Source organism: Schistocerca americana, chromosome 9 (genome assembly GCF_021461395.2).
Source record: "Schistocerca americana isolate TAMUIC-IGC-003095 chromosome 9, iqSchAmer2.1, whole genome shotgun sequence".
NCBI lineage: Eukaryota > Metazoa > Arthropoda > Insecta > Orthoptera > Acrididae > Schistocerca > Schistocerca americana.
The window spans coordinates 167,455,450-167,475,980 of NC_060127.1; the positions used below are offsets into that span (position 1 = coordinate 167,455,450).

Sequence of the window (20,531 nt, forward strand, 5' to 3'; positions counted from 1 at the left end):
CCAAAAAAGTGATGAAAACAGAAGAGTTTGTCACAGAAACTGAAAATAAAATATTAAACTTTTCACTCGATGGAAGATTTGAACCAAGGACCTTTCGTTGTGCAGCTGCTCACGTTACCACGAGACCACAGCGCTCCTGCGTTCCCAGTGTCCTTGATGTTGCATATCTTCCCATGAACTACTCAGTTTGTATATTTTGTTTATTTTTTTCGTAGTTCCACACAACTTCTTCCTGTTTTCTCAATTGATCTGTGTTCAGTTTATCAAGGCCTATCCACTGTGCCAACTTATAACTAAATCTGAGGGGGGTACGATGGGGAGGTTCCCTTGTTAGTTGTATGATAGTGATACCATGACTTGTCACCAGTTTCCCCGAAAAAATCAGGATCGTCATTCATTTCCAATAGTCTAAAACAGACTTCAACTCTTTTTATCCTTCTAGGCCTGCATCAAGTCCTGTGGAAGCCAGTGTGCACACACCTTTTTCATACCCAAATCATCATAAATAGTGGGGTATGAGGCTATGCCTCTGAGGCCTGTCTACCATTTTTCATTCATGAAAGTTTACACATGAATCAGCCATAATCAGTTGAGGGCGAACTTCATTGTTGGCAGATGGCCAGTACTCGCATTCTTGCATGCAGATTCCCTTCCACTAGTGAACCTAGTGATCCAGTTGTAGGCAGTCTTTTATGCAGGAGCTTCCTGGCCACACACCACAATTAAACATTTATGTATATCTGTTTTTGACTCCTTCCTTCCCTAAAAACCATGCGGTCCAGCATTGTCCATGACAGTCGCCTTCCCTTTTGTCTATAGCTTTATCAGCTTATCAAAAAACAAGTGCTGTCCTTCCACTAAGCGCATGGTTCACCACCACCAGCTAGTGTCTGCATGGTGTACTAGAATCAGTTCATTATCTAGTGAGAGGACATGCCTGTAGCTTGAGTGGTATTCAAAAAGCAGCACAATTATAAATCATTTCCAAATGCCCCTATTACTACTACTACTACTACTACTACTAATACGCCTCCATGTTGTTTAGTCCATTGAGCAAGCAATGAAAGAAACCAAGAAAGAATTTGAAGAGGGAATTAAAGTTCAGAGAGAAGAAATTAAATCTTTGAGGTTTGCTGATGACTGAAATTCGGCCAGAGATGACAAAGGACTTGGAAGAGCAAGAGAGTGGAATGGACACTGTCTTAAAAAGATATTGTAGGATAAACACCAACAAAAGTGAAACAAAGGTAATAGGATCTAGTTAAGTTAAATCAGGGGACTTTGAGGGAATTACCGGTAGATCAGTAAATAATACACTCAGAGTAATACATGAGTTTTGCTGTTTGAGCAGCAAAATAACTGGTGATGGATGAAGTGGAGAGGATACAAAATTACAACTGGCAACAGCAGGAAAAGAATTTATGGAAAAAATGGATTTGTTAACATTTAATATCAATTTAAGTGTAAGGAAGCCTTTTCAGGAGGGTCTTATGTGGAGTGTAGCCTTGTATGGAAGTGAAGTTTGGATGATAATCAATTCAGACAAGAACAGAATATAAGCTTTTGAAATATGGTGCTACAGAAGAATGCTGAAGATTAGAGAGGTATCAGATAGCAAATGAGGAGCTACTTAATCAAATTGGGGAGACAAGAAATTTGTGGCACAATTGAGATTTTGTGGAAAAACCCAATTTATTTCCTTTTTACCTACTCTCCATGCAAGTAGTTAGTCATAACGTTGTTGATGCCCTTTATGTACGTTGTGAAACAGTTTGCTCGTGTCACTCAACATATAACACTACCGTCTGCTACTGTTATACCATAACCCCAAAGCTGAAGGCAAATTGTATCACGTAATTACTAGTCAAAGCAATTATAGTATAAAGAAGTAGAGCAGTGTTACCCTCTGGAAGGAATTTAGTTGTGTTGACCATATACCTAATGGAGGTGGCTGATCGGAAGTGAAAATCAGAATTACATAAATATTTAAACAGTAACAAACAATAATTTACCTATCCACAGCATCCAAATGATAATAAAAATGGCCACCAGCCTAATTAGGCATAAGGATGAGTATCATTCTTGTTCAAGGACTGAAAATAAGTAACTTCAATGGGCAAACACAGCCTATAACTTTTGTCAAACGAGAGTGCAAAGAACTCTGGCACCTGCATATGTTCACATTAAGGTTGGAGCTGACAGAGCAGAAAAGACTATTTGTGTTAATATAACAGATAACAATACACACTACTACCTTCAGGGCTTATTCAAAGTGAATGATCTCGTAACATTACTATTAATATTCGCTGTAGAATCCTAAATTGGACATAGGTTCAGTCTCTCTTTCTACCAAATACTTTCCTATCTGACATGAAAAAAAAAAAAAAGAATATTTCACAAGCAAACTGTTTCTCACTGTCCTATGAATGAAAGAAGTTGCTGTTATCATAGATAGTGGTCTTTCTATTAATCATTATTTAGCTTAGCACAAGAGACAAAATGTGTGCCCTGTTGCACTATTAATAAGCACTTTCAATATACAAGAGAAACCCAATACTGTACAGAACTTGACAGGAATAGCAAGAGTAATTGAAACTTTCTATAATTAAGTAACTTTGTGCATTTGGACTACTTTCAATTGGGGGGGGGGGGGGGCTTGACCACCGTAGTAGAGCAAAATAAATGCACTTTCATTACATTAGTGAAACAAGCACATGAACATTTAACTCTCAACAGTTGCAGTTCTGAACTTTTCCTGCAGTGAAACACAAAATTGAGATGTTTGTAAGATCCTTTCAACAAACAATATTAATTTTAGCACTCTCTATTGCCATATTAATTTTAATATGCTTTCAATAAAGGACACTCGGTAAGCACTTTAGTGTGGGAGGGACGCTAAGTGGATATGTGACTGAGGATAAATCACAGTAAGTACAAGAGTTCAGTTATAATTTACCTTATATTTGAGTACACTATAACATCCAATGAACTGATCCTTCACTGTACATTACTATAGTTCTTCTGTTTAATTACAGTGATTGCACAATTTGGTGACGAGTGCATGTTGATAGGTGGATTTGCAGGTAGAATTGCTGGACTCTGTCATTTCTTGGGGGCGATGATAGGTATCAATTCCAACATAATTCCAACTTGTTACTGCATCCACCCGAGGCTTTGGCACATTGGAAAATGGCACAAAAAGCACCTCTCGACACCAGCACAATTCACAACCTTTTCGTGAGCTGTTTGTGGTTCATTAGCTCATTCCCGACTGACTCTTGATCCAGCTCTTCTACCTATGCCAACCACAATTTGCGTGTGGTACTAAGATCCATTCTGGAGGGGAACCACACCACCTTTTACATACAAAATAACTAAGAACCCTAAGTGAAGGTCAGGAGTTTACATAACAGCAATCAATCACTTTAAACAAAACATATTATTTGCACATATTGGTAGTTTTACATAAAATTATTTAAATAAAATTATTCAATTTTAAAGACAACCAAAGAGATTATGTAAGAAAGACAAAACATATCATTTGCTCGTATTGTGCATATTACAGAAATTACACTTCATTACAGTATCAAATTAATCATACACTAATTACAGAAGTTCAATGACGTAATGTTAAACAAAACAGAAAGCTAAATACATCAGCAAATAAATAAAGAAATAAATAAATAAATAAATGAAAATAAAAGGTAGGTTCTGAGCTGTGGTGTTACGAACATGGCAGATTTTATTGGTACACATACTGTTGGGTGTGCTAGGTTGGAGGGTAGACGGGGCACAGGTCATTGTGGTTTAGCCAGTTGGAAAGTATGTACCATCAGCAGCAATGTGATTAGACAACTAGGCATTATAGGTGAAATGCTTCAATCTGCAGATGTTAAAAGGCGTTTTTCTGATTTCAAGGAACACTTCTGAAAAAGCAACCTTTTTTAAAATAGAATATTTGCCAGAAACTTAAAAAAAACCATGCCGTGTTTGAACTTCCTTGGTGGGAAACTTTTCAGTTTTGGTGCATTTCACAATGACCTCTGATATGTACTGTACATTATAGATTTATTTGTGCTTGCGCAAGGTACGTTTAGATGGACCATATTTTACAGAAATATTTGTCTGCAATAGATACGGAATAGAATGACCATGAGAGCAGTTGTTTTTTATTTCTGTGACAATGATTTTATATCAGCTGGTCTGCCTCATGTATCGTTATATCCAAATGGTTTATAAATGTTAAGCTACATTCAGATCTGAGAATCGCAGCTTTAGGGTGTTGAAACCATTCAGTAAACAGTATTTAAGCGATCTTGGCTTTTGAATTATTTCTGTTGCAACTAGTTTCCGACATATTACCTTGTTGTCCATGAAAGGCAGAGAATATTTTGCATTGCAGAGCAAAATCAATCAGTCAATGAAGCTAGCTCTCTCTCTCTCTCTCTCTCTCTCTCTCTCTCTCTCTCTCTCTCTCTCTCTCTTCTTGTCTGTAAATACTTCCCTCTCATTCTCACCTGTTTCATACATCTCTCACTGACAGCACTGCAGTCACATGTTCGAGTGCAAACACTATTATTTCGCTTTTGTTTGAAAGTTTGCACTTTCGTATATTGTGTTGTTTTGTTTTGTAGTTTCTTGCTGTTAGTTTGTTTGTATACAGCAAATGAGTTTGTTATTTGCATATAGCAATGAAAACGTGGGCAAATGAGAATACTGTAATGTTTATAATTTTGATTCCTCTAAGATCGGAGCTACGAGACATGGAAAGTAGTGTCTGCGAAAATCACACTGCGAAAAAGGATAGCCGATGATTTGTTGCTGATGAATACAGAATCGTGGTTGACGAAGCTTACAAAAATTGCAAAGGCATCAAAACCTTTGCTAAAATGCGAGGCAAAACAGTTGCGGAAGAAGAGTGGAAGTGCAGGCAACTCTTCATCCACATGTTTGCATTTGATGCCATTGGTTTGATTCTGTTCCAACGTGTGCCTGAAGCAGGAACTGAGAACTTAAACACCAGTTCAGAGGTAAGCAAAAACTTTATTTCTTGTCAACATAAATACAATGATACATTTTTCTAGTATATGTCTTGCCATGCTGTCTGACCATGATCATTTATTACGTAATTCATGTACTGTTCTCCTACTGCTTTAGCCCTCGTACTTACATTCCTCAGGACTTTTTTAAGACATTCTACACAGACTTTGTTGTTTTGCCAAGATCCTTGTAATATTCACCTTGTATCCACACCTTCACTATCAACAATCCCTGGTGGTGAATACAGCATCTGGCTTTGTTCATTATGTTGCAAAAAATTGTGCATATATGCACAAACAAAGCAACTTTTGGCATGTTATCTACTCCTAACTCAATTTTTTTCTAGAAGATACAAAAAATTGTCACCATTAAGCCAAAAGTATTTTCAACAACCGTCCTTGCTCTAAAAATTCTATAATTACACGCACATTTTGATGCATGGGCACTTACTGTTGAAAACATCCTCATAATGTTTTCTGTTAATGGAAATGCATTGTCTGCTACAAATACAACAGGGACTGACATTCCCCTGCCAGGAAGAGGCACAGGTTCCAGTAAATTTAGTGAATGATCCAGTAGTGCTTCACCAAGTACAGTGTGTCTAAAAAATCCATCTGAAATCCTTCCTTGGCATCCATTGTATGTGTCTGTAAGCAGGCAATTGACAAACAACGCTTTGCTGGAGAACTATTTGTAGTTAAAATTCTTACTACCAGTATTACATGGGCACACAGCAGCTAAGTGCTTTCCATCCATGGTACCAACACAGTTAGATTACCAAATTAAAAAAAGAATAAATACAATAAATACAAAAGCAATATGTATACTAGATATGTAGGATTCAAAAGAAAATGTTGTATTTCAGATAGTGCCAATTGCTAATGATTTATACCCTGTTTTCAGGCCCAGTTACAGACTGACACTAAGGTCATGTTGCAGGGTGTCAGATACCCAGACAGAAGTGACGGCTTCTAGAAGAAACCACAGGAGAAACATGAAAGATCATCATATAGACAGAAATTCAAAAGGAGTGGAAACAGTTAACACCACCTTTACAAATTGATATGGTACAATAACTGTATTAGCGCTAAAGTGGAATTCAAAATCAGTAATTATTTCTATGAAGCAAATCCTGCAATGCTAAGCAGTGCAAGTGGTTCTCCTTTAGGTTCCAGCAAAACTGCATTAGAAATAGTGTATTGTGAAAGTTCTCATGACAGTGATGGACAGGCATTTGCAGAGATTGTATTAATGCTACTGTCATACTTGAAGATTATCTGCAGCAGTGATGAACATTTCAACATACAAGTTTTGCTGTCATCTTCATCAACTGTGTGCAATGTGCTCTTAAACAAAAATAAAACATAAACAAAAATTGTTTTCTTATTTCAAACTTACCTTGATGAATTTCTTAATTTTTTTGTGTTCTTTGTATCTTTTCATTATACAGACGTTTTTCAGAACATTGTACTCTCCACAGGAACACAGCAAATGAATGCAGCCTGAATACTTCATATCTTGTCATACTTGTGTAGTTATTTAATGAATAGCTTACTATTTTTCCAGATTTTACTTACAGCTGCTAACTCAAAATCATGGTAATTTAAGATGTGGCCAATCACATATGTTAGCTGGCACCACTATTGTAAAGAGTGCCAAAAGGCCTAAGTAATTGTAGCTGAGCTCAGATGGATGTTCATCTGATGTAAGTGTATTGACTAAGGACCATGTCTGGTTTGGAATGTATCATTCCCCCCATTGGGGTAGCATGTTTTATTTTAATCTCTTTCTTATGTTCAGGAAGAAATTATAGGCTCTTGGTGCCTTTTTATGCCATGCGTCCATCTGCCATCTTTTAATATGGCATTTATCGATCTGATGTCTTCTTCAGTGATTCGTTCTAGTCAGTCTTCAATCCAACATGTTGCAGCATTGTACATAATGGTAATGTCAATTGGAAACTCACTCGGAACACACAAAAGGCTTCCAGAGTTACAATTCTAAGTGTGCCTGATAACTGTAGGAGCACACCACCCTTCCTGTGCCCCATAGCAGTTCTGTTTATTACCAGGCAGAGTTTACCTGCCCATGTGCTTGTTGTAAAGCATGTAATGGATTCAAAGGGTGCACAGTAGTAGAGTCTCATGTGTTTTAGTGGATGCCTGTAATATGTCAGTTTTTGTAGCAGTTTTTTGGCCTTGTCTGTTGTAGTTTGTAAGTGGCTCTTAAATGAGAGTTCTTTGTCAGTTATAATTCCCTGTTATATTTTTGTCTTCTTTTGTTCTATGTTTTGTTTCTGTTTGCAAGCTTCATCAATGGATTCTGATGCATTTTACTTTAAGTAGGATCTGAAATGTTTTGTTTGGGGTTACCATTAACATATTTTGTGTACACCAGTTGTTCATGTGTTGTTATATACCACTTGCTTTCTTATAAAGTTGTGCTCGGGAGTTTGCTGAGATTACAACCAGCAGTTCATCAGCATATGTTGGGATTCTGTTGGCACAATTACAGACATCTATGAGGTCTAGTAGGGGTTCTATTGCTATATCACAAAAAATGGGCCCACAGATAGATCCTTGTGGGCACCCTTAGTTAATTTTTTGACTACTTTCCAGTTGCCAGCTTGCCACTTGGCATTCTTGCCCCCTGCAATAAATCTGTAGGATTTAGTATAGGATCACCAGTATCTACAGCTCCCTAAAACTTCATTTTCACTGGAGCAATATCTCAAAACACTGAGGTACACAAGAGAGACATGCATTTTTGCACGATTCATACGACAAAATTAACACCGTGTGTCATGGTGCAAGTTGCCATGACTGGGTCCTGACCTCAATGGATTACTGTGTGGCAATGTTACATTGGCAACACGTAGTGCCCAATGAAAAACATCTTGCATTTATTAAGGACTACAGACAATATGAAGTGCTGTCGAACAAGCTTGTAACAGATTATAAAAATAACTGTATAAAAAGAGAAATTATATAGAACCTAAACCTGAAGTGCAAAATTGACAAGAGCACTGTGAAGAAGATAAAGAATCTACAATATGCATTTCATCAAGAACACTCCTGTGTGGCAAAGCAAAAAGTGGCTCAGGCCTCAAGTGAAAGATAGGAAATCGTTCACATACGATTCATTAAAATTCATTCTTAATGTGATGGAACCAGGAAGTGCCAGCTTTTTTTTTTCCAACATTGCAGCACAGACAGCAATCATGATAATCAAATATATAAGAAACTATCAGCCTCAATTGCGGTAATGAAACCAACCTTTACCTAGGTTTCAGCCCAAATAATTGAGCCTTCTTCAGAAGATATACCTGAATCTATAATTCGTCTAAGAGGACACGGTCTAGAAATAAAACTAAAACAGCTTGAATAGGCGCAGTCACATTTTAAAAATGCGGTACATAAGTACTAAGTCTACACCAAAACTTGACTTAAGCTCTGGCATGCGCCTAGTCTCCATGGACGCCATGCGGTGGGCCTCGGGTGTCCCGAGATTGGATGTCATCAGTTAATTGTGAACCTGGATTTTGATAGTAAGTTAAATAGGAAGCAGCTCATATGGAACAACAAAACAGTGTACGCATGCTGTGTTGATCTGGCCAACATTGTGAATATAGATGCAGAAGAACTGGGTACTGAAGCTTTTTTAGATATACTAAAAATTTTAAGTACCTCATTGTATATTTCATTGCAAATAAACTGTCATCAGATGTAATGACTGAAATTGCGAGACTTTACTGAAACTGTCTGCTGTAGGTGTTCTTGTGAGGTCAGCGACATGTGGTGGTGCTGCTGTCAACATTAGGACATTCAAAAATGATGGGTGCTCCTGGAATCTGGAAAATTTTGCCTCTTACTTCAAGCATTTTGCCAATGACATTAATGTTCATGCAATTCTTGACCCATGCCATATGCTGAAATTAGTTTGTAATATTTTAGCTGAAAAGAAAGTGATTAACTCTGAAGCTGGAGATGTGAAGTAGGATTTTATTTTGAAGTTACATTATCTGTAAGAGTGTGAATCATTAAAATTTGCTGATTCACTCTCTAGTTCACATGTGAATTGCTATAATGTGTAGCAGCCCAGACAAAAAACTCCAAAGTTACTAATGGCGTTGAATTTCTAAAGTGTTCCAAGCACCCAGATTTTCAGTTTGCCACTGCCACTGTACAATTCATCAGAATTATTGATAAACTGTTTGATGTGTGAAACTCTAGGAATGTTCATGCTAAGGGATTTAAACAAACATGCAGAGCTGAAAATGTAAATTATTTGACTGAATTTCTTTTCCATGCAGAAAACTTCCTTCAAACATTAAGGATTGATGGTGTGTGTGCATTAGTATGTCCACAAAAACAGTTCTGCTGGGATTTTTGATGCACATACATGGTGTTAGAAGCCTCTCACCAGATTTCTGTTTCAGGATACTGAAACACTAAAGTATTTTTTAATATAGACACTCTCACAAGATCATCTAGAACTCTTTTTCTTCGATCAGATCTAAGTTTGCTTGGACCAATACTCCCACCACACTGCAGTTACAGTCTGCTCTGAGAACAATGTTGCTCAAGGGCGATGTTATCGTAAGTGACAAGATGCCACTGAGAAAGTGAGCTCTTTTAGTGTTTGTGAATTCATGTGCCATAAGAAGCAAAGTGATAAAATCACTTATGATAATGAAGAGGCTCTTGACCCAACACTACTCAGTGAATACAGGAAAATGTTATTTATTACATATCAGGGTATCTTGTGAAAAAAATTTTGTACAAATGTTAAGATGTGCTGAGTGCAAATAACTTATTACTGTTCCCTACATGTGCCCAAATGATCACACTTACTACAGGACTCCTGGGCAAATGCAGCTGCATTTACTATGAAGGTTGACAGAGGTGGTTTGCTTCATTCATCTGTAGCTGTGTTTAAATTGTGTAGCATACAGAAAATCCTTTCGTTCTGCTCTAGCGAGATTTACCTTCAACTCAAACCATTTTCATGACTGGCTTATTAATTGTCCGTTGTTTCTTTAGTGAACATGCGAATGGGCTTGAAGAGCATACGCTAGTCTCTGCCGTTGACCGTGAAGATATGCATGAGTCACAGTTAATATGTCATATTGGTACTGTGTATCTTCAGATGAGATTAAAGACACGCACACACACACACACACACACACACACACACACACACACACAAAAGCAACAGCTGCTGCACAGGGTAACTATTCTGACATGAGGCAGAGGTTGGGAAAGCTAATTACATTTAACATTTATGATGTGCAAAAAATAAATAAAAATTAAAATGTGATGTTTACATGTTACTAATTTGACCGCTTCCTTCCTTTCCCAAAATTGTTGCGTAAATTGTAAACATAACATTCTGTTAAGGGATTCATATTAAAATTAAATGTTTTTCCCAGTTAGCAACTGAAATTAGCAACAAAGCAATGGTTTAGCAGTTTTGTTGGCTAATGATGTGTATTGAATTTCTCTTGTTGTGTGTAGAGAGAAATACACTTTGCATCACACGTGCCATTGTTTGAACGTTTGCTATGTATCTGACGAAATAACTATAATAAGAAATTTTTCATGTCAATGTTTGGTCATTTTGTATCGCTATTTAGTTTCGTCGGAAATAAAGTGCAAAAAGTGAAAACTTTTGCACAGAGATAATATTTTTGAAAAGCATAATGTGTCAACAGCTTTAGCGGCAGTACGGAAATTATGTATTTTATTTTATTTTGTCCTTCAAATCCTACATGTAAAGAATATATACAAGGACATTGGACATGGTTAGGTCTTTCCAAGATAAAATACAGTTTGTATTGCATTCCTAATGACTAGATATTTAACTAATTTAGCAAAGAATAATATATACAACAAACATTAGAGGCAACGTACAAAGTTGAAGATTCATAATGCATTTTTGTTTTTGTTGTTTGGTTTCTAGGTACTCTGTCAGACTGTAAAAGCAATGATTAAGTAAATATGCCTTTAGTTCAGCCTTGAAACTATCGACTATACTTACTGATTTAATATTGTTAGGCAGATTACTGTAAATTTTTATCCCAGTATGTAGAGTGTCTTTTTTTGGCACAATGATGTTCTCCCCTGTTTCATATGAAGATCAGATTGTCTGCCTTGTACTGTATGCATGTATATCTTCATTTTTTAATAAGATATCTGGGTGTTTATCAATATATTGTTTGATGAAACCAGGTGTTTCGTAGATAAAAATGCAAGGAAGAGTAAGAACTGACAGTTTTTTGAATATGGGTCTGCGTAATTTCCTATTGTTTACCCCTTCAATAATTCTTAATATTCTCTTTTGCATCCTGAAAAGTTTAATATTTGTTGTTGCATTGCCTCAGGAGATTATGCCATATTTAATTACAGAATGCACATAGAAGTAGTATACATTTAACAGGCTGGCTTTGCTGCAACAAGTTTTTAACATCCTTATCATGTAGCAGGTTTTGCTTTGTTTTCTTTGCAAATATTCAATGTGTACCTCCCATTTTGTGTTGTTCTCGAGGCAGAGTCCCAGAAATTTTGTGCTGTCAACACTTTCAAGAACTCTGTTCCTTAGTTCTATTTGTATGATTTGGTGGTGTCTTCCATTTAAATTGCAGAAGTTCAGTGCTACTGTCTTTTCTTTGTTTTTAATTAGCTTGTTGTAGCTGAACCACTGTTCTACACTGCTCATTGTTTGAATAGTGGAGTCTTTTAGTTTTTATTCTGTTTTCCCACTAATAAGGAAGCTTGTATCGTCTGCAAATTGTAGGGTAGCTCAGCATACATGTTGAACATAAGATCATTGACATAGAGGAGAAACAGAAAGGGTCCTAATGCTGATCCTTGAGGGACGCCGTACTTCACATCCTGCATAGTAGTAACTGATTTTGTTATGGTCAGTATATTGCACTTCAACCACCTGTTTGCGACCACATAGGTATGTCCTGAGTCACTCATTGAATGTACCTGTAATTCCTAATTGGTCAAGCTTCTGCAGTAGGACATTGTGGTCAAGCTTAAGAATAATTGCGAAATTGATGTTGTGGGGAAGGGTTAGAAGGTACCAGACAATAGCTAACAGTGAACTATAAACTAAATAAGCACAGCATATAGTGTACATAAATGGTAATTGTATTTTTTATCTATATAGTAGAATAATTTGACACCTTGCCGTGGTTTAACAAGGCGACTGCGACGTCACGCATCATGGCTGCGCTTCGTCTGGTGCTCTCTTACTAACGCTATAGTCACTGTATGTATCTGAAGCAGAGATGCTGTTCCCTACAGGCAGGTATTTATGTATCAACTTTGATTTGCCAGTTACCAAGAGCAGTACACTAATGTTTTAATGCAGCTCGTCCCTTATTACGAGGCATGTATGGAAAGAAAGTACCATTACAGAGAAAAACTCATATTTTTTCCTAACCAAAATTTACTTTTACAGGAAAGGGCATTTCTTAGATTATTTTTCTTGCATAGTTGCCACCATTGTTCAGACTTTTGTCATAGCGGGAAACCAGTTTTTCTATGCCCCCTCTTAAAAAGATGCCGCCAGTGAAGACAGCCACTGCTGAACACCATTTTCGTCGTCGTCGATGCTGTCAAAGCGCTGTCTTCCAAAATCACGTTTAAAATTCAGCAACAAATGGAAGACGGAAGGTGTGAGATCGCGTCCGTACGACGGGTGATCAAACTGCTCCCAACCGAATTGTTAAATAGGGATTTGAGTGACACCAGCAGAATGGGGACGTGTGTTGTCTGAAGCAATGCATTGATTGGGCATCCTACGCATTTTGTTTTGAATTGCGTGCGGAAATTTTCTCGGTACTGTTATCGCAGTGCCGTACTACACTGATGGTTTCATCTCTGGGAAGTAACTCAATAATCACAATGCTCTGTCTGTCCCAGAGCACACTGCGCATGATTTCTTGTCAGCACAAGACACATTGTTTTGAATTTTCGTTTTTTGGGGACTGGTAAGTGCCTCCCCTCCTTCAACTGTTCTTTTGATTCTGGAGTGACTTGACAAACCCACGTTTCATCACTGAACCCAATACTGTTTAAGAATTCATCGTGACTTTCTCTGGTAAGAAACGCTTCATTTTGTGGACCTATTTTCAGGACCTAATGGGAACACGATTTGCGAAAATTTATGCGATTTGTGACTATCCCTTCCCTGGTGGCATTGAGAAGCTACATCAAGCATCCCACGAGGCACTCCCCTGGATCGAGTCCATCAAAATCCGAGTGTAATCTGAGCCGTTTTAAAGCTTGTGTACTGTATACAATTTCACATGTTCATCTATATATTTCTTTGTTTTGCTAAATGTGTATTACTGTAATTGATGCATACGATAATAATAATAACTGCATGAGCGTCTAGGGAAGTGATTCCAGTGGTGGTTTCCCGTTACCTTCCACTGGTGATGAAATGATAATGAGGACAACACAACACCCAGTCCCTGAGCGGAGAAAGTCTCCGACCCAGCCGGGAATCGAACCCGGGCCCCTTGGCGTGAATATTATTACTAAGTTACGTTAAATGAAACATTAAGCTATTCAAATATATTAACAACCATCGACGTATTTCTTAATCACGCTATAGTCGTGCAGCTTTCATTTCAAAAATCGCGTACAGTCACAGCATCTGCGCTGTTGTGCACCGATTGTTGTGTTGTTAATACGCAATACGAAAATAACTGAGGCTGCTTGTTGTTCCGTAGTGAAACATGCGTGTGGAACACGGTTAAAAAGTGCTGAGGGATGTAACTTGTAATGGCACACTTTCCTCTAACATTATCTTCTTTTTATAGAAATAACCGATACCATTTATACTATAAAGTCTTGCACAGGGTGGTCCATCTTAGGTTTCGGATGATATTATCTTTAAAACTATACAGCGGGTAAAAATAGTGGGTAAGACAAGTTCATAAGCTCAAAGGGGGACATAAAATGATACTACACGTGACCCTCAGCCCCCACCCCCTTGGGTGCAGTGAGGGCAACTTTTAAATCTTAAATGGAAACGCCAATTTTTTATTGCAGATTCGGGTTCTCCATAAAAAAAGTAATCAAGTTTTTCCTGAACATTTCTTTAAACCATTGAGAGATGGCGCTGAAATCGGGGAAAATTAAAATTGGGGAAGAACTCTGATTTATTTAGATTGATCCGAGAAGAATTTTTTTCGCAATTTTCCTTTTTCCTCGATTTCAGCACCATCTGTCAATGGTTTAAAAAAAGATTTCAGACAAAACTTGATTACCTTCTTATGGAGAATCCGGATCTGCGATAAAAATGGGTGTTTCCACTTAAGATTTAAAAGTTACCCCATCCCCACCCAAGGGGGCGGGGGCTGGGGGTCACGTGTAGTATCATTTGATGTCCCCTTTTTAGCTTACAAACTTGTCTTACCCACTGTTTTTACCCAATGTATAGTTTTAGAGGTAATCTCATCCGAAACTTCAGATGGATCACCCTGTATAGGTGAACATTATCTCAGCCATTTCAATAAATGAATTTCATGTGATTTTGTATACGGTGTATTATATTTGAGGCTAAAATGTATAAAAAGAAATTAATTTGTTACAATGGATATTTACTAATGGTAAAAAATTATTCTTGTTTTAGAAATATTTGAAATTAGAAATTCTAGCATACTTAAAATTCATATTGTTCATTGCATAATCAAACGCTAATTATTAAATTTATTTCTGGATTCATGTATAAAATAATGATGTGGCTTAGTAAATATTCTCCTTTTGTCAAAAAAGTATGTAAACTCTATTGCGTTGTGAACTCTTTGTAATACTGTGAGTACTGCTGAATGTGTGGGCATGTCCCTGATGAAGACAGATGTATTCATACTATTAACACTAACAATGTAATTTGAATATTAAGTGGAAATTGTAAAAACGATGTGATATTGAAAAAATGTGACAATGAATAACATTCAAGAAAAATACTGGCAAATCTTAATCAGTTATTTAGTCATCAGGAACCCATAACGTTATAAGTCAACATTTCAGCTTCAAGAATGTAACACTAGACGTAACAATGAGAACTAACAACTAGAAGAGAAAATTGAGTAAAAAGTTTTTCTTTTGTAAATCTTGTGCCTCTCGAAGTTTGCGAAACTAATGAAGACTCTAAGAAAAATTTGATAGTGAAAGTGTGGGAGGGTAAGATTACAAACCGACGAACGCTGGCGGGATATAGGACGGCACGTCACGAAAGAAGAAGAGCAAAATGCGGCACTTGGGCGGCAACATGGATTCTGTTGTTGATCGACTTGTTATCAACGCAGATCATCACAGTTCCAGAACAAACAAATTACTCCGATTCGTATGAGGAAGGAGCTAAGAGATTGCCAGACGAGTTAACGTAATCAATACATTCATTGGCTTCAGTGGGTGAAATCTCTGCATCACGCGTAGCTCCCTCAGAAATATTATCCACTGCTTCAGTTAATAATTTTCTTCACTCTTGTTTGTAATTAAAATACTATATAGGTGGTCACCTAAGAATCGCATGGTAGTGCTGGCATTTTGCCTGATATTCATTCATTCTTTTTAAAATTAAATGACATTCGAAGCTACATTGTTTCTTTGCTCATCTCATTTTTACTTCTGAACTGCAACTGCTCGCACCATTCCAGGTTAGTTGGGCCGCTGGCTGGGCAGTGCTGTCAAAGTTAAATGCGACGGTAAAGCTGTTGTTTCGCGTAATAGCTCGGTCCATGTGCATGTAACACAGCATAAAACGTATCCTTGTAATCGTACTTGTCTGTACTGGTCACAGCTTGGCTTCCACTTCATGTGAATCGAAATCCAATGAGATTCAAGCAAACGTGGAAGAATACGTGGCGTAATGGTTACATCGGGGTTATTCTTATGACTATAGAACAGGGCTTCACAACATTCGTGCTCGCGGAGCAAGCTGTGAGCAGCAAAGCGCGAGCACAGAGCAGTGCGAGCGCGCTACCCCCACTACCAGACCAGACCAGAGCTGAGAGTGGGGAGAGTCACGTGGGGCACACAACAGCTGCCGCCAGTCAATGTAAATCCGCGGCCACCTGCAGGGATATCACCCACGAATTATTACTGCGACAATTGAAACAAATAAAGGAGAATGTAAACGTGCCACATAATTTTATTAGAATAGTGTATGCCTCTACATTCGTATTAATTTGTGAACTATTACACAATAAAAGGTGTCACTGAAGTGTGAGATTCTCGGTTATCTTGTACTTTTTGCCCTTTACAATTGCGTTTATGTTCGGAGTAATTGTTCTTGTGCATCGTAGGCGCAGCGTGCAGTTTAAATTTTGATCAGACAATGCGTTTCTCAGGCGCGTCGTGTTACATTTCATTGCAGAGAACAGTTGTTCACAAATATACGTGGAACCGAACATTGATATTATTGTAGCCGCCAGTTTGTGCAAACGAAGAAATCTATCCTGAGGGAAGTGTCTGTAGAATTCCAAAATGTTTTTCATGTTCTGAAATTTGTCTCTGTATTCTCTGTCACACTGCAGGTCAATAATTTCTTGCTGCAGCTCTGGGTGAATCTCTTAAATATTCGCTGAATATGGAGAGAACAGATCAAAATCACTGTCTAGTGCTGTCAGATCTTGAAAGCGCTGATCAAATTCTTCCTTAAGGGCAACTAAACTATGTGAATAACGTTCAGACTCTTTGTGAACATCTTGCATGATGATAATTTAGGAAAATGAGCTAGGTTTCCTGTTTCCAACTGACTCACCCAAAGTGTCAATTTCATTTTAAAAGCTCGTATTCGATCTATGAAATGAGTAATTAGCAGATCTTTACCTTGTATTGGAATGTTCAAAGCATTCAGATGGCTAGTCAAATCTGCTAAGAATGCGAGATCATATTTCCATGAAGGCTCTTTCAATTCAGGAACACACATGTTATTTATTTCCATGAACATATTTATCTCATCTAATAGGCAAAAAAATAGATTTAATAATTCGCCACGACTAAGCCAGCGGACCTCGCTGTAATAAGGCAGGCTGCCACACTGGCTTTCTACATCCTCAAGAAAGCTTTTAAATTTCCTGTGTTGTAGCCCATGCTTCCTTATATAATTGGTTGTACGAACAACTCTCATTGCATTTTTTAGAGTGATACTCTTTGCGCATAAGTTTTCCTGGTGGATCACACAGTAAACGCCCCATATTTCATTCGGCACGGTCAGTTTTTGCATTTTCTCCTTCAACAGCGCAACGAAACCTGATAATTTCCCTGTCATCACTGGTGCACCGTCTGTAGACACTGAAACTAAAGAATTCCATGACAATCCTATATTTTCAACACTTTCTTCAATACTACTTAAAATATCACCTCCGGTTGTAGTGTTCTTCATGGCTACTACATCGAGGAGCTCCTCTCTCACCTGAAGATCTCTTTTAACGCCTCTAATAAATATGGCAAGCTGCGCTGTTCCAGTGATATCAACACTTTCGTCCAGAGCTATAGAATAAGCCATAAAATCTTTACAGATATTTGCAAGCTTGCTCTGGACGTCGTCTGCCATGTTCTGTATGCGACGCATAATGGGCATGTTAGATAATGGCACAATCCGAAACTGTTCAACTTGAGATGGACACAAATGTTCCGCTGCAACTATCAAACATTCTTTTATTAAATCGCCATCAGTGAAGGGGCGCAGGGATTTTGCTAAAAGCAAAGCAATTTTGTAACTCACTCTGAGAGCTGCCTCAGTTGATTTTTCTTCGTCGTCCAGATCTTCTTCGGATAGCTTTCTTTTAAGTTTAATAACTTCCTGTGCACGATCTGGTCCATCACATTTTCCACTTCCATAGTCTTTCACGTGGTACGACATATAATGTCGCTGCAAATTAAATTTTCTAAAAGAATTCAGCGTTTTGTGACATACTAAACATTTTTCAACACCATCTTTTTCTGTAAACAGATACAATTCCTCCCAACTGCGAAAGCATGGTTGGGGTTGCACAACAGCGACTTGACATGATCCTTAACCAGCGAAGTGACTGTTAGAGCTGATCTTAGTACTTTAAACGTTACACAGTGGTCGCGATTTCAATAGGCAAACTGCGGCCCTATTCAAACGTGCGCGCGCATTTCCCCTCCCTGCCCTCCCACCCTACTCCGCGGCCTTGCACCTGGTCGCGAGCACGTGCCTGAGCGTCGTAGTCGCGCTCAAAACTGGCCAGTTGTAGAGTATAGTGCTGCAGTGTCGGTAGAATCAGAGTGAAAGGGAAGCCTTGAAAACCGGGAAAAGGTCTTGAATTTCCATCAGAAACCTGGATTTTTTAATGACATTAATCTCTTCATTTTTGTATACAAAAACATTTTAAACCAATTTGTGGGCGTTTTTAAAAAAGCAACCAAATGATAGGCTAGACATTTCGAAATTATTTGGATATTTCTGTCTTTATCTCAACGTCTTAAACCGTGTGATTCGACGTAATTTCCTTCCCGACGTGGCTCTCTATTCAAGAGATGCGACGTTATCGCAGTGCGCGACTCTGCGAAATCGCAGCTTAAAAGAAAATAGAATAGAATAGAAACTTTGTCACATAACATGTCATACACAATCAGATGATTGGGACATAGGTGACTCGTCAGTTTAAAGCTACTTCTAATTGTAAGTATAAAGAATAATTACAGATATTTTGTAATTTTAAGTACCTCAAAATGATTTAAAATAATCATGTTGCAAATAAAGTAAAATTAAGAATAAGTATTTACTTAAAGTACTTTTTTAGCATGACAGAATAAAATTTAACATCAGGCACAGTTATTTATGACAGTCAGTCATACATTCTTCTACACTGTAATAATATTTACTTGCTAGGTATTTTTTTAAAATGACGTCCAAATTTTTCTGGTAATAATTTTCAAATTTTTCATAGACTTTATTTCCCATCCTCATACCCATATAGTAAGGTGTCTTCTCCAGCAGTTTTAGCATGTGAGCTGGTAACTTATACTGATATTTGTTTCTTGTTTCATAATCATGGTTAAACAGGTTATCCTCAAAAAGTTGTTGGTTTTGTTTAGAAAACTTAACTGTCTCATAGCTACAGAGACCAGGAACAGCCATAAGCTCAAGGGCCTTGAACACAGGTCTGCACGATTGTCTTTTTTTCTGCACCTGCCATGACACTAATGATTTTTTTTTCTGTAGCCTAAAGAGTCTCTAAGTTTGTTTTCTCTGATCCCTAAAAAATTATAACATATCTAATTACAGATATAAAATATGCGTGATATACAACTTTTTTGACTGGCGTTTCTATTATACTGCTTATAACATTCATTGCAAATATTAGACTATTGAGACGGTGACACAGGCCTCTACATGGTATGTCCATGAGAAGTTCTTGTTCAGCATTACACCTAGAAATTTGGTACAGTTTGTGGTGGCAAGGTGATTGTCCTCATTGGTATTTCTAGTATATACTATTTCTCACCCAGGCCTCAGTTTCAGCCAGAGACTGCTGAAGATGACTAATTAACTTTTTACTTTGCTTGCAACAGACTATTGCTGTAGAGTTATCCGAATAATGAATAGTGTCTGAATTTATGTTAGTTGGCAGGTCATTTGTATAATGCAAGAAAAATATTGGCCTTGTTCTGTCTTTTTCCAACTAGAGAAGAATCTCTTACCAGTTTCTTCTATTACTATTCTTTGTTTCCTGTTTAATAGGTAAGATGACATCCATCTCAGCGAATTTTCACTGAAACCATATGCTTGTAGCTTGTGAAGTAGTAGTTCGTGATCTACTGTGTCAAAGGCTTTACATAGGCCACAAAAGATGCCAGAAACATTCATATTTTTATCTAGACTACTACTAATTTTTGTAATAAGTTCATTAATAGCTTTCACAGTGCAATTTCCTCTTTGGAATCCATGCTGATTGTTCTGGATAATACACTCCTGGAAGTGGAAAAAAGAACACATTGGCTCCGGTGTGTCAGACCCACCATACTTGCTCCGGACACTGCGAGAGGGCTGTACAAGCAATGATCACACGCACGGCACAGCGGACACACCAGGAACCGCGGTGTTGGCCGTCGAATGGCGCTAGCTGCGCAGCATTTGTGCACCGCCGCCGTCAGTGTCAGCCAGTTTGCCGTGGCATACGGAGCTCCATCGCAGTCTTTAACACTGGTAGCATGCCGCGACAGCGTGGACGTGAACCGTATGTGCACTTGACGGACTTTGAGAGAGGGCGTATAGTGGGCATGCGGGAGGCCGGGTGGACGTACCGCCGAATTGCTCAACACGTGGGGCGTGAGGTCTCCACAGTACATCGATGTTGTCGCCAGTGGTCGGCGGAAGGTGCACGTGCCTATCGACCTGGGACCGGACCGCAGCGACGCACGGATGCACGCCAAGACTGTAGGATCCTACGCAGTGCCGTAGGGGACCGCACCGCCACTTCCCAGCAAATTAGG

The 20,531-nt window shown here is 38.2% G+C and overlaps 1 protein-coding gene and 1 long non-coding RNA gene across 3 annotated transcripts in view; both read left to right on the forward strand.

The window, feature by feature from the left end:
• LOC124551285 (zinc finger protein 583-like) overlaps positions 1–20,531 on the forward strand; it is a 152,682-nt gene that overhangs the window by 66,618 nt on the left and 65,533 nt on the right. The window lies entirely within an intron of this gene.
• On the forward strand, positions 1,205–6,381 carry LOC124551286. The gene is made up of 3 exons (XR_006967802.1): positions 1,205–1,247; positions 4,748–5,030; positions 5,944–6,381. It is a non-coding gene; the product is annotated as an uncharacterized LOC124551286 (long non-coding RNA).